General features: G+C 37.7%; 1 non-coding gene and 1 pseudogene across 1 annotated transcript; both read right to left on the bottom strand.

The window, feature by feature from the left end:
• Positions 1-3,323: 3,323 nt before the first annotated feature.
• On the bottom strand, positions 3,324-5,705 carry LOC143643652 (large ribosomal subunit protein uL6-like; annotated as a pseudogene).
• LOC143645350 (U6 spliceosomal RNA) lies at positions 4,473-4,576 on the bottom strand. Its single transcript, XR_013157071.1, has one exon. It is a non-coding gene; the product is annotated as a U6 spliceosomal RNA (small nuclear RNA).
• Positions 5,706-14,538: the final 8,833 nt, after the last annotated feature.

Here is a 14,538-nt window from a genome sequence, read left to right as displayed (position 1 = left end):
ATGTTGATTGGACCTAGTGAGCAAGAAGTAGCAATTACTGTAGACTTACTGGCAAGGCATTTGCATGTTAGAGGATGGGAGATAAATCCAACAAAAATACAGGACCTTCCACCTCAGTGAAATTTCTAGGTGTCCAGCGTTATGGGGCATGCAGAGATAGCCCTTCTAAGGTGAAGGATAAGTTGTTGTATCTGGCCTTTCCTATGACCAAAAAAGAGGCACAGTGCCTAGTTGGTCTCTTTGGATTTTGGTGACAACATATTCCTCATTTGGGTGTGCTACTCCGACCCACTTATCAAGTGACCAGAAAAGCAGCTAATTTTGAGTAGAGTCCTGAACAAGAAGAGACTGCAACAAATCCGGGCTGCTGTACAAGCTATTCTGCCACTTGGACTACATGATCCAGCCTATCCGAAGGTGCTGGAAGTGCAGTGGCTCATAGAGATGCTATCTGGAGTCTTTGCTTCAGGTCTCAATAGGAGAATTACAATGTAGACCCTTAAGACTTTGGAGCAAAGCCTTACCATATGCTGCAGATAACTACTCTCCTTTTGAGAAGCGGCTTTTGGCCTGCTACTGGGCCTTAGTAGAGCCCGAATGCTTAACTATTAGCCACCAAGTTACCATGAAATCTAAGTTGCCTATCATAAGCTGGGTGTTGTCTGACCCACCAAGCCATAAAGTTGGGCATGCACAGCAGCAATCCATCATAAAATGGAAATAGTATATATGAGATAGGGTCAGAGAAGGTCTGAAGGCACAAGTAAGTTACATGAGGTAGTGGCCCAAATGCCCATGGTCTGCACACTTGCCACATTACCTTCTCTTTCTCAGACCAGAGCTATGGCTTATTGGGAAGTTTCTTACAGTCAAATGACTGAGGAAGAGAAAACTCTGGCCTGGTTTACAGACGGTTCTGCACTATTTGCAGGCACCACCAGAAAGTGGACAGCTGCAGCATGACAAACCCTTTCCAGGATGTCCCTGAAGGACAGTGATGAGAGGAAATTTTCCCAGTAGGCAGAACTTTGAACAGTGCACCTGGTTGTTCATTTTGCTTGGAAGGAGAACTGGCCAGAGGTGCATTTGTATACTGACTCATGGGCTGTTGCTAATGTGTCCCCTGTGACCGCATACCAGAGGTGACTTCAGCAGAGGAAGGTTTTAATAATAAAGTGGATAAGATGACTTGTTCTGTGGATTCCAGTCAGCCTGTTTCCCCAGCAATTGTCATTGTCCAGTGGGCTCATGAACAAAGTGGTTATGGTGGTAGGAATGGAGGTTATGCATGGGCTCAACAACATGGACTTCCACTTACCAAGGCTGACCTGGCTACAGTCAAGCTGCCAGCAGCAGAGACCCACACTCAGACCCCAATATAGCACCATTTCCCTAGGTGATTAGCCAACTACATGGTGGCAGGTTGACTACATTAGACCACTTCCATCATGGAAGGGACAGTGATTAGTTCTAACTGGAATAGACACATATTCTGGATATGGGTTTGCTTTCCCTGCACTCAATATTTCTGCCAAAACTACCATCCATGGACTTACAGAATGCCTTATCCATCACCATAGTATTCCACACAGCATTACTTCTGATCAAGGAACCCACTTCACAGCAAATGAAGTGCGAGAATGGGCACATGCTCATGGAATTCTCTGGTCTTACCATGTTCCCCATCATCCAGAGGTAGCTGGATTGATAGAATGGTGGAATGGCCTTTTGAAAGTTTCATTATGGTGCTAAAACTAGGTGGCAATACCTTGCAAGGCTGGGTGATGTTCTCCAGGAGGCTCTATACACTCTGAATCAGCATTCACTTTATGGTGCTGTTTCTCCCATAACCAGGATCCATAGGCCCAGGAACCAAAGGGTGGAAATGGGAGTGGCACCACTCATTATTACCCCTAGTGATCCACTAGGAAAATTTTTGCTTCCTGTCCCTGCAACCTTGAGCCTGCTGGTCTACAGGTTTTAATACCAGAAAGGGGAGTGCTTCCACCAGGAGAAACGACAATGATTCCATTGAACTGGAATCTAAGACTGCTGCCTGGTCACTTTGGGTTGTTCATGCCCCTGGATCAACTAGCCAAGAAGGGGATTACTTTATTGGCTGGGGTAATTGACCCTGACTATCAGGGGGAAATAGGACCGCAACTACATGATGGAGGTAAAGAAAAGTTTTCCTGGAATATAGAAGATCCCCTAGGGCATCTCTTAGTACCACGATGTCCGTGATGAAAGTCAATGGAAAACTGCAGCAACCTAATCCAGGCAGAACTACCAATGGCTCTGAAACTTCAGGAATGAAGGACCAGGCAAAGAACTATGGCCAGCTGAGGTGCTTGCTGAGGTAAATGGAACATGGAATGGGTACTGGAAGAAGGTAGTGACAAATATGAATTGTGGCCACATGATCTGTTACAGAAATGAGGACTGTGTTATGAAAATTTCTTCCTTGCTTTGTAATTAGTATCTATATATTTATACATAATATAAATCAAATATCTTCGTTTTCCTCTTTATTTTATTCCCTTTATCATATAACATAAAGTGTTTTCTGCAATGAGTGATGCTTAATCTAATCACCAGAAGGATTTTAAGGAGGATTCAGAAGAGACAATCACTCTTTCTGCTTCAGCCAGACAGCCTCTCCTGAGAGTTCGTTGAGGACCTTCTTTGGAGCTGCCAGCTTGCGGCTTGCCCTACAGACCTTGGACTCTGCATCCCCATGGTTGTATGAGACACTTTTATAAATTTTATATTTACAGATATCTCCTGCTGATTCTGTTTCTCTTGAGAACCCTAGTCAATGGGCCAACCAGAACCATCCCTGCCAACCCTAAAGAATACCTAGGGTTCTATCTGAGATTCTACAAAGGTTCTGTGCACAATGATTATTTTCCAGAAATCTACAACCTCCAGATGGGTTCCCAGGCCAGGTAAGTCCTGAAATCCAGAGGGGCCAACCTCTCCAAACCATCAATTAGTTCCATTCCTCGTATCCTGTATTATCGACAGCCCTTTACAGCATGAAAAGGTTAAAATGGGCATAGTCCAAATACCCCTAAAAATTAGGAGAAAGATCACAGTAGAAGCTGTAGTTATAGAGAGAAGATAGAATTTTTAAAATGAGTATGACTGCTGAATCATTGTATTGGTATTTCTTTTAATCTCCAGTGTCTTGGAGCAGCTAGAAGGAAAAACCTAAAGTTGTGGAACTGTCATTGCTTTTTGTATCTGTTATATTTCACAATTTAAAAAAATCAAATAAGTCTGGCACCTTGTTTTTTCATTGCTGCACAATTCCTTAGATCTTAGTCATCAGCCTGCTGATCTGTTCCTTTTTCAGAGACATAGACACCATCCAAAAATTTTCTTATATCCTTATTTTTAATTGGATGTAAATGGTTAAAATTGTTTATATTTTATAGTTTTATATAAAAACTGTTTTATAGTTTTATATAAAACTGCTTTTATTCAGCAGCTGAATTTTTTTAAACTTTTTTTATTGTGAAAAATAACATATATACAAAAAAGCAATAAATTTCCAAGTACCTTTTTTTTTTTTCCAAATACCTTTTAACAAGTATTTCTGCAACAGATTTTAAAGTTTGGTATGGGTTACAGTTCCATGATTTTTTTTTTCCTCTAGCTGCTCTAAGACACTAGCGACCAAAATAAATATCAATATATTGATTCAGCAGTCATATTCATTTGTTAAATTCTATCTTCTCTATTATACTTTTCCTTCTCTCTTTTTTCTTTTTTGAGAAAAATAACGTATATACAAAAAGCAATAGATTTCAAAGTACATTGCAACAATTAGCTGTAGAACAGATTTCAGAGTTTGGTATGAATTATAATTCCACAATTTTAGGTTTTCATTTCTAGCTGCTCTGAGGGACTGAAGATGAAAACAAATATCTACATACTGATTCAACAATCATACCCATTTGTAAAACCCTACCTTTTCTGTATAACTCCACCATCGATTTTGACTCTTTAGGGGTATTTGGGCTATGCCTATTCTAACTCTTTCATGTTGGAAGGGGCTGTTAATAATATGGAATAGGGGGATGGAACTAGTTAATGTTCTGGAGAGGCTGGCCCCTGCATTTCAGGACTTTTCTGGTCCAGGGACCCATCTGGAAGTTGTAGATTTCTGGAAAGTTACCCTAGTGCATGGAACCTTTTTAGAATCATATATATTGCCCTAGGTGTTCTTTAGGATTGGCTGGAATGGTTTTGGTTGGGGTTTGGTAAGTTATGATAGGTAGCAATGTCTAACTGAAGCTTGTGTAAGAGTGACCTCCAGAGTAGCCTCTCCACTCTATTTGAACTCTCAGCCACTGATGCTTTATTAGTTATACCTTTCCCCCCTTTGGTCAGGGTGGCATTGTTGATCCCACGGTGCCAGGGTCAGACTCATCCCTGTCAGCAGCTGAATTTTTTCTTTTTTTCTAAAAAATATGGAACGCTTCACAAATTTGCATGCCATCTTTGCACAGGGGCCATGCTAATCTCTGTATCTTTCCAATTTTAGTATATGTGCTGCCAAAGCGAGCGCTCAGCAGCTGAATTTGATACAAGTTCAATGTCATTTCCTTCAAGAATTAACTAATCTTTCTGGACTTGAGACACTGAACAGGCAACACTTAGACTCATCCGAACCCTGCAGATCTATTTTTCACCCAAGAAATTTTGGATTTCAATCAGAGACCCACTCTCCTGAATAACAACATCAGTGGTGAAGCGAGCATACTCAGATCTCATTTAGTGATGGAACCCCTTGTTCATGTTCTGTACATGACTATTGTGCTGGTTTGAAAGGAAGTATGCCCCCTAAGAAAAGCCATGTTTTAATATATATCCCATTTCATAAAGGTAGAATAATCTCTATTCAATGCTGTGTGTTTGAAACTGTAATGAGATCATCTCCCTGGATGATGTGGTTTAGTTAAGAATGGTTGTTAAACTGGATTAGGGGATGACATGTCTCCACCCATTTGAGTGGGTCTTGATTAGTTTCTGAAGTCCTATAAAAGAGGAAACATTTTGGAGAATGAGAGATTCAGAGAGCGCGACACTATGAAGCAGAGAATCCACCAGCCAGCAACCTTTGGAGATGAAGAAGGAAGATGCCTCCCAGGGAGCTTCATGAAACTGGAAGCCAGGAGAGAAAGCTAGCAGATGATGCCCTAGTCGCCATGTGCCCTTCCAGCCAAGAGAGAAGCCCTGACTGTGTTTGCCATGTGCCTTCTCATTTGAGAGAGAAACCCTGAACTTCATCGGCCTTCTTGAACCAAGGTGTTTTTCTCTGGATGCCTTTGATTGGACATTTCTATAGACTTGTTGTGATTGGGACATTTCCTCGGCCTTAGAACTGTAAACTAGCAACTCATTAAATTCCCCTTTTCAAAAGCCATTCTGTTTCTGGTATATTGCATTCCAGCAGCTAGCAAACTAGAACAGCTATCGATAGTGCAAACTGTAGCCAGTTCCTCTCTGTTTCCCCACCATTTGTCAAACCAAAGCCTCTTCTTCTTCTTCCCAAGTAGACTGAGTTCTGTGTTGATATGACTGAAGTCCCTTTGCAGTGCTCCTCAGGGGCCCTTCACAATAACTGCACATCTCTTCAGCATGATGTTGACATTTTCTGGAATGTCCACAGTCTGGTTGTTGAGAATGGTCTTCATTCTTGCAGTAGATACAGCCAAGAGACAATGTGTCTCTCTTTTTGTTTTACATGATACTTATCACCTTCTAACTTATCATATAGTTTATCTATTTATTGCCTCCATATTGATCATTGTCAGTCTCTTCTGATAGAATGTAAACTATGCAAGGGCAAAACTTTTTCTTTCATTCGTTAACATATTCCATGTTACTAGAAAAGTCCTTCAGGAGTAGTAAGTACTCAATTAAATATTAGTTGAATATTATTAAATGAATCTTTTATAAAATGGCTACCTGTAGCAATTACACTTATAAGCTTCTTTGTTTGTTCATTTACAGAAGAGAAAGGACTGGCTTCTCTTGTACAAGCATTGTAGAATAAGGATCTTTAGAATAAGAAAGCTTCTTTCCCAGGAAACCCGAACAAAGCTCTGCTTAAATAACATTGGCTAAAAATTAGATCACATGCACTTTCTTGAAGCACTCTAAGGCGAGGAAAACGAGATTAATAATCAGAATGTACTTCTGGGGTTGGGGATAGGTTCGACTCATCACCTGGACTTTCTGAAGGATAGAGGAATACCTGTACAAAATTAAGGTTTTCTGAAAAGAAGGAGAGAATTGATTCCAGTTGGGTAACCATTTGTGCTCACTATGGTTCCCATAAAAGATACTTAATAATTTTTTCTCTCATATTCCTTATTTCTGTTATAGTTGCCCAGATTGTACACCTTGGAATTATCTGTTGTTCCAGCATTTCTCAGCCCTGGCTGTGTGTCAGGATCACCTGTGGAATTTTCAAAACTCCCAATGCCCGGGCTGTACCTCAGAACGATTAAATTAGGATTTGGGGTGATGGAACAGAGATGACGGAAAATTTTAAAGCTCCTCAGGTGATTCCAATATACAGCTATTTAAAAATCACTGATCTTCCTTCTTTTTCACAACAACCATCTTTTCCTTAGATACTGAGTCATCTTAGTTTGATCCTCTATAGGTAAAATTATGCATTTCTAGTCTGTTTCCTTCTTTCTTTCTTTCTTTTTTTTTTTTAAGAATTCTTTATTTACTGAATTTGGGGCATATTAAAATACACAACTAATTTTAAATTTACATCTTTCAATTCAATTTTTTTTGTACTCAATGAACATTTTTTGCTTTATTCTCACACCGAGGTTGAAGTTTTAAAATATGAATGACCACTATTATCAACACCCTGCAATACTGACATTCGTTTGCTCTGTCTCATGCAAAACCATTTTTTTATTTGTACATTTAATCACCCTTATTGTCCACTTTAGGCATTCCTAAGTTATACCATCTGTCTTTATCCTCTATCTTTCCTTCTGGTTTCATACATGCCCCCAGCCCTTCTCCCTCAATCATACTCACATTCAGCTTCATTCACTGCACTTAAATATGGTGCTACAATCAGGTAGTATTGTGCTATCCATTTCTGAATTTTTACAATCAGTCCTGTTGTACAATCTGTATTCCTTCAGCACCAATTGCCCAATCTCTACTCTATTTCTATCTCTTGATAACCTATGTTAACTTCAATTCTCCAAATTTGCTCATTAATGTTAGGTCATATAAGTGAGACCATACAATATTTGACCTTTTGTTTCTGGCTAATTTCATTCAGCATGATGTCCTTAAGGTACATCCACACTGTTACATGCTTCACAACTTTATTCTGTCTTACAGCTGAGTATTATTCCATCATTGTATATACCACAGCCTGTTTACCCACTCATCCACTAATGGACATTTGAGTTGTTTTCATCTCTTGGCAATTGTAAATAATGCTGCTATAAACGTTAATATGCAAATGTCCATTTGTGTCCTTGCTCTTAGGTCCTCTGAATATATACCTACTAATGGGATTGCTGAATCATATGCCAGTTCTATATTTAACTTCCTGAGGAGCCGCCAAACTGCCTTTCGGAATGGTTGTAACATTTTACATTCCCACCAACAGTGGATAAGTGTGCCTTTTTCTCCACATCCTCTCCAGCACATGCTGTTTTCTGCTTTCTGATAAGGGCCATTCTAATGGGTGTGAGATGATATCTATTTTTGGTTTTGATTTGCATTTCCTCATGGCCAGTGAAGTTGAGCATCTTTTCATGTGCCTTTTAGCGATTTGTATTTGTCTGTTCATGTCTTTTGCCCATTTTTTCATTGGGTTTTTGTCTTTTTGTTGTTGAGTTGAACAATCTCTTTATATAATCTGGATCCTAAACCCTTATCTGATATGTGGTTCCAAATGTTGTCTCTCATTGCATAGGCTACCTTTTTACTTTCTTGGCAATGTTCTTTGATGCACAAAAGTGTTTAATTTTGAGGACTTCCCATTTATCTGTTTCTTTATTCAGTGCTTATGCTTTGGGTGTAAGGTCTAGGAAATCACTTCCTATTATGAGATTTTTAAGATATTTCCCTACATTTTCTTCTTAAAGTTTTATGGTTTTAGTTCTAATGTTTAGGTCTTTGATTCATTTAGATTTAATGTTTGCATAGGGTGTGAGATATGGATCCTCTTTCATTCTTTTGCATATGGATATCCAGTTCTCCAAGCACTGTTTATTGAAGATGCTGCTCTGTCCCAGGTGAAACACCCACTTCTAAGCACTATCCCCCCATATTAAAGCACGGACTTGAACAGATTTTGCACACCAATATTCATAGCAGCATTATTCATAACTGGCAAAGATGGAAGCAACCCAAGTGTCCATCAACATATGAATGGATAAACAAAATGTGGTATGTACATACAATGGATATTATTCAGCTGTGAAAAGGAATGAAGTTCTAGTACACGTGACAAAATTGATGAGCCTTGAAGACATGATGTTTAATGAAATAAGCCAGACACAAAAGATAATTGCCTCATAACTTCACTGAAATAATTAGAATAATCATATTTATAGAGTGAAGAACTAGACTGAATACAAGTTACCAGGGACTGTGGTGGGAGTAGAGGATGGGAGTTAGTGCTTAACTGGTACAGAGTTTTGACTGGGGTGGTGGAAAAGTTATGGAAATAGATGATGATAATGGTAGCATGACATTTTGAATGTAATTAACACCACTGAATTATATATTTGAAAGTGGTTAAAAGGGAAAATTTTAGGTTGTATAATGTAAATAGAATAACAATTTTTAAAAAAACAGCACAGAACTGTACAACACAAATGGTGAATCATAATGTAAACTATGGACTATAGTTAATAGTATAATTAATATAATATTCTTTCATCAACTGTAACAGAACTACAATAATGCAAAGTGTTAATAATAGGAAAAACTATTATTTATATCATGTATATTTTGTATATTATGTTTATATGAATATAAAAATATATGATGACATTGTGAGCCATTGATTGTATACTATGGATAGATTGTGTGTGTAGATTTCTCAATAAAAATATTTTTAAAAATAATAATAATAGGGAAAACTGTACATGGGGAAGTGTATGGGAAATCTGCAGGATTTTTCTGTAATTGTTCAACTTCTCTAATTAAAAAAAAAAAGATGAATCAGAAACAAACAAAAAAACAGCCCACCAAAATCTCATAGACACTGAATTACCTCTCAGGTTATTTGCATTTTAAACTCTGTATCTATAATTGTGGAGTAAATTATTGACAAATTAAAAAAAAGAAAGAAGTGGTTTCAGGAACTGAGATACTCAGACCCTCCTCTGGTCATTTCTTTTCTTTTTTTTTTCAAACTTTTTTTATTGCATAATATAACATATACACAAGGCAAAGAAAGTAAAAGGCAATAGTTTTCAAAGCACTCTTCAACAAGTAGTTACAGGACAGATCTCAGAGTTTGTCATGGGCTACCACACCATCATCTCAGATTTTTCCTTCTAACTGTCCCGTAATATTGGAGGCTAGAAGGAATATATGTATGTATATATATATACTTTCTAATCATCACTTTTTTCTTTTTTGTGAAAAATAACGTATACAAAAAAAGCAATAAATTTCAAAGCACAGCACAACAATTAGTTGTAGAACAGATTTCAGAGTTTGATATGGGTTACAATTCCACAATTTTAGGTTTTTACGCCTAAGATACTGGAGACTAAAAGAAATACCAATATAATGATTCAGCAATCGTATTTGTTTGGTTAAACCCTACCTTCTCTGTATAACTCCACCATTACCTTTGATCCCTCTTTCAGTCTTTAGGGTGTTTGGGTTATGCCCATTCTAACTTCTTCATGATGGAAGGGCTGTCAATAATATGGATCAATAATAAAATGGGGATGGAACTAGTTGATGTTCTGGAGAGGCTGGGCCCTCTAGGTTTCAGGACTTATCTGGTTCAGGGATCCATCTGGAGGTTGTAGGTTTTGGAAAGTTACCCTGGTGTATGGTCTTCTCATTTGTTAATTCTGCCTCATCCTCTTCTGTAAACAGTCCTCCTCCAAGTGGTAGGAAGCTTGGCTTCTCCATCTTTGCCAACTTAGCAACTAGACCATCTGCACGTTTCTAGGAAAAACTCCATGTGGTCTAGCCTGGGTCATATAAGTTCCCCTATATTCAAGAGAATGGTCATGGACCTGTAACCCATACCAAATTTTAAAATCTGTTGTATAACTACTTGTTAAAATGTACTTGGACATTTATTGCTTTTTTGGTATATATGTTATTTTTCACAATTAAAAAAGAGAGTGTGGGATCCATTACCAGAATTTGGGGAGGAGCACAGGAATGATCACTGGACAACTCTTTGCAAGCCCAATTTGTATTCTCTGCACATTATAATAACTTCAAATGTTATTGAAGTTTATCATTTTTTCTGATTACAAAATAAAGGCTCATTGGAGAAAATATAGAAAATGCAAAAAAGGGAAAAGAAGGGGTTAATCTCCCACAAACCCACCACTCAAATGACAATGCTCATCTATTGCTTAAAAAGGAAAAAAACATTAAAAATGTTGCTTCCTGATTTTTTTCACTTTAGCATTATAATACATACATTTCTCCAAACCATATAAAACTCCTTGAAACGTTGTTTTAAATGGCTGTATAGGACATTCTGAAAGCATTTTAACCACCTCATTCAGCAGGAAAAGTGGCATTGGGTGACAGGACTTTCCTCCCATCCATGGACATTTGTCCTCAGGCCCCCGTAACACATTCAGTTCATAGGACTCAATTTCATCTTCAGAAAAAAGGCCATCAAACTGTAATTCTTCTCTCCCGCCATTTCCTGCCTTCTCCAAAACACTCACAAACTTGCGTCGTCCATGCTCATTCTTTCCCTATCCCTTTAGGCTCAGAGAACTTGCTCAAGTCTTACTAATTTAACTAGTGATTCAATCAAACATCTTAGGTTTGAATCCTGGCACTTCCTTAACTGCGTAATCTGAGCAATTTGCTTTACTTCTCTACATATCATGTGCAAAATGGGAGGTTTTGTCTTAAGGTAGGTTCTTATGAAGAGTAAATGAATTTATGCATATAAAACACTTAGCACACAGCAAGTGATCAATAAAAATAGCAAAAGCAAAATTCAAAGAAGATTCCCCTCTAGCTATAGGCCTCTCCCTTCTTTTTCAGTCGTTTCTTAAAAATTATACTTGCTGTCTCTAGTTCCTCATCTCCCACTTGCACCCCAACCCATCAACATCTGTTTTCCCCCTCTTCTACTGACACTGCTCACCAAGGGCCTCCTAATGAACTCTGAACATCTCTTCATGGAGCTTTGTGTCATTAAATTCTTCCTTCAAACTTCTCTCTTGGTCTCAATGACTCCAGATTCTTCCCAATTTTCCTACTTCTCGAGGTTCTCCTTCTCACTCTTTGCTATCTGCACACTGTCTGTCCTTAAATTAGTATTTACTTTTAACTTTCATGAACCTTTCATGGGTCTTTGCTAGGAGGTATGAGCCCAAATTCTGGCTCTGCCATTTACTGATTTCCTAAATTCTTTAACCCCAACTCTCCATTCGGAAAGATGTCTATTCTCATCTGTGAAAAGATGACTCTTCTCCTCGATAATCATCCTAAATTGAGTCAGTGTACACTGAACTTATTTCCTGCAGGCAAAAATTTCTAGGCATAAATTGGAATTCCAGGCCTGGAAATACATTTTATACCTTAAAAAGATCAAAACCCAAAACAAATGTATACTCTTCCTAATGTTTATTAACCATATAAAACTGAACAACATGAAGTATCATATATATGCTTCTTAAGGTTTGTCTTTTTTTCATAAGCTGTACTGACTGGGGTTTCTTAGATTTACTTTAATGAAGTTTGCACCAAGCACGCCATCTTTTCCTGGTAAATCTTTCTAAAATATACATATTTTTCCTTACACCAGAGACTTTGAACCACTGAAAATTAGGGTCATTTGCCACAAAGCAAAGAAAAAAAATTCAATCATATTCAGATGAATACCTCTCAAAGTTTTCGAAAGATAAATGTTGCGATAGGGATAATTTCAATGTCATACTCTCCCATTTTTGTAAAAATCTACTTTGTTGAGCTTCTGAGAAATTCTAACAATACAATTGTAGGTTTGAGGAAGTAATTTCTAGATCTATTCACTCTGCAATGCTATTTAATTTCAGTGATGCTTTTTATTTTAATACAAACGCCTTCAAAATACTGAATGAGGCATTTCTTCCAAATTTCTAGTTCCATACCTTATTTGATTTGCACAACACATCTGAAACATGTACAAAATTCCTTTCTGATTAATCCTCCTTATCAACTGCTTTAATTGACCTTTGAAATTTTCACAAATAAAATGACCTTAAAGGATGCAACAATTTATTTGATCTGTTGACTGAAGTCAGTGATATACTTATATACTTTGTGGAGATGGACTAAGGAAGAAGAAAAACTGTCAGCACATGGCTGCCTAAGAATTGGGAGACAGACTGAAACATTATCCAAACCCAGTTATTATTAATGGGATTTTTAAAAGGCCAATATTTCTTTTTCTTTTTTGTTCCCCCTATTATTTATTTAGTTTTTATCCATGTTTTACTCATCTGTCCATAAGGTAGATAAAAGAAGCATCAGACAAGGTTTTCACAATCACACAGTCACATTGCAAAAGCTGTATCATTATACAATCATCTTCAAGAAACATGGCTACTGGAACACAGCTCTACATTTTCAGGCAGTTCCCTCCAGCCTCTCCATTACATCTTAACTAAAAAGGTGATACTATATACTGTGTAAGAACAATCTCCAGGATAACCTCTCAACTCTGTTTGGAATCTCTCAGTCATTGGCACTTTATTTTGTCTCATTTCTCTGTTCCTCCTTTCAGTCTAGGTTTTCTCAATTCCTTGGTGCTGAGACCCAGCTCATTCTGGGATTTCTGTCCCACGTTGCCAGGAAGGTCCACACTCCTGGGAGTCATATCCCATGTAGAGAGGGGGAGGGCAGCGAGTTTGCTTGTCGTGCTGGCTGAGAGAGAGGTAACATCTGAGCAACAAAAGAGGTTCTCTTGGGGGTGAAATGTCAAATTTCTTGACTTGTCAACAAAGTGTGGTGAAAATCAAAACCTGAGAATTGACTCTTTGAATGACATTAGTTCATTACTTAAAGGTGAAACTGCTCTTGGATTCTTGGGAGAATGAAGCTAAAGCAAGTTTCAATTTGCAATCAACTGCAATATGTAATCCTTCTGCTACCTCACTGCATCGTATTTTAAATTTTTCTTAACAAAGTCAGCTTCCCAAAAAGGTTTTATCAGTTAAATATGTTTCAAATAGTAAGAGGTCTCTACATTTAAATTTTCTCCAAAATTCTTCAATGCTTCAACAGCACTTATCACTCTTGATGTTATGCTAACAAATTTTCATCTTGTTATAAAAGCAAACAAAAAGCTTTCAAAATAGTATTGCCATTATTTCCATTCATAGCAGGGCTCTAGTTCAGACCCTCCTTATTCTTACTTTGCAATATTACTACAACGGCCTTGAAACCAGTCTCAGCATAATTCCTTGGATCCATTCTCTAACCTACAACTGGTATCTTCCCAAGATATGTAATTTTCCTTTGAGCCAATGTGCAATCCCTCCAACATTGAACTTATCATGTTTTATCATTATTTCTTTATGTGGGTCTTCTCCATTTTATCCTGAATTGCTAGTGGGCAAAGGCTATTTCAAACTTCACACAGCCACAGTTAGCACACAAAAGGTAATTGACATCAGTATGCAGTGCTGAATAAGCCCAACTTTCATATCAACTCTCAGTTAATACAATTGTTTTTCTTACTTAATCCAATGTTATTAAATAGTATGTGTAAAGTTTACTGTAAATCTTGATGAAAAACAATGCCTGGATCTTTCTTTGAAGCTAGCACACTGGAAAAATGCACCTTAATGATTTGGGGTGTTCATAATGAATACCAATTATACTTTTCTTTTGTCTTCAGGACTTCTGAAAAGTGTAGAACTTACCTGCTCCAGCCCATGCAGCTTCTTAAGTTTTCTGCCACTACCACAACCAGCAGGTTTTATATCAAACTTAACTGTTTGCACCAACTCCCCTCACTCTTCTGAATTTTTAAGATGTCATAGGTTTAAAAGCTAAAATAATCAAGCCTGTTAGAAATGTTTATAGCAATACTCTAACCAAGAGCCTAATGAAGGAGCCATGATTAAAGCATTAGGATCCTGTAACAACCATTTTTATCTGCTCTAAGGCCTTTACTGCTTACTCTCTGGTTCTATCAAATTAATCATGTCACAGAATTAGCAATGTATCACTTCAATGTGCACTCTCAATTCTTAAAATCCAGCCTAGCATTGTGAAAGTTAAAACTTCCAACTTTAAAGCTTTCTTCTGTGAATGACTCAG

This window comes from Tamandua tetradactyla, chromosome 8 (assembly GCF_023851605.1).
Source record: "Tamandua tetradactyla isolate mTamTet1 chromosome 8, mTamTet1.pri, whole genome shotgun sequence".
Lineage (NCBI taxonomy): Eukaryota > Metazoa > Chordata > Mammalia > Pilosa > Myrmecophagidae > Tamandua > Tamandua tetradactyla.
This window is presented reverse-complemented; position numbering and strand designations above follow the sequence as displayed.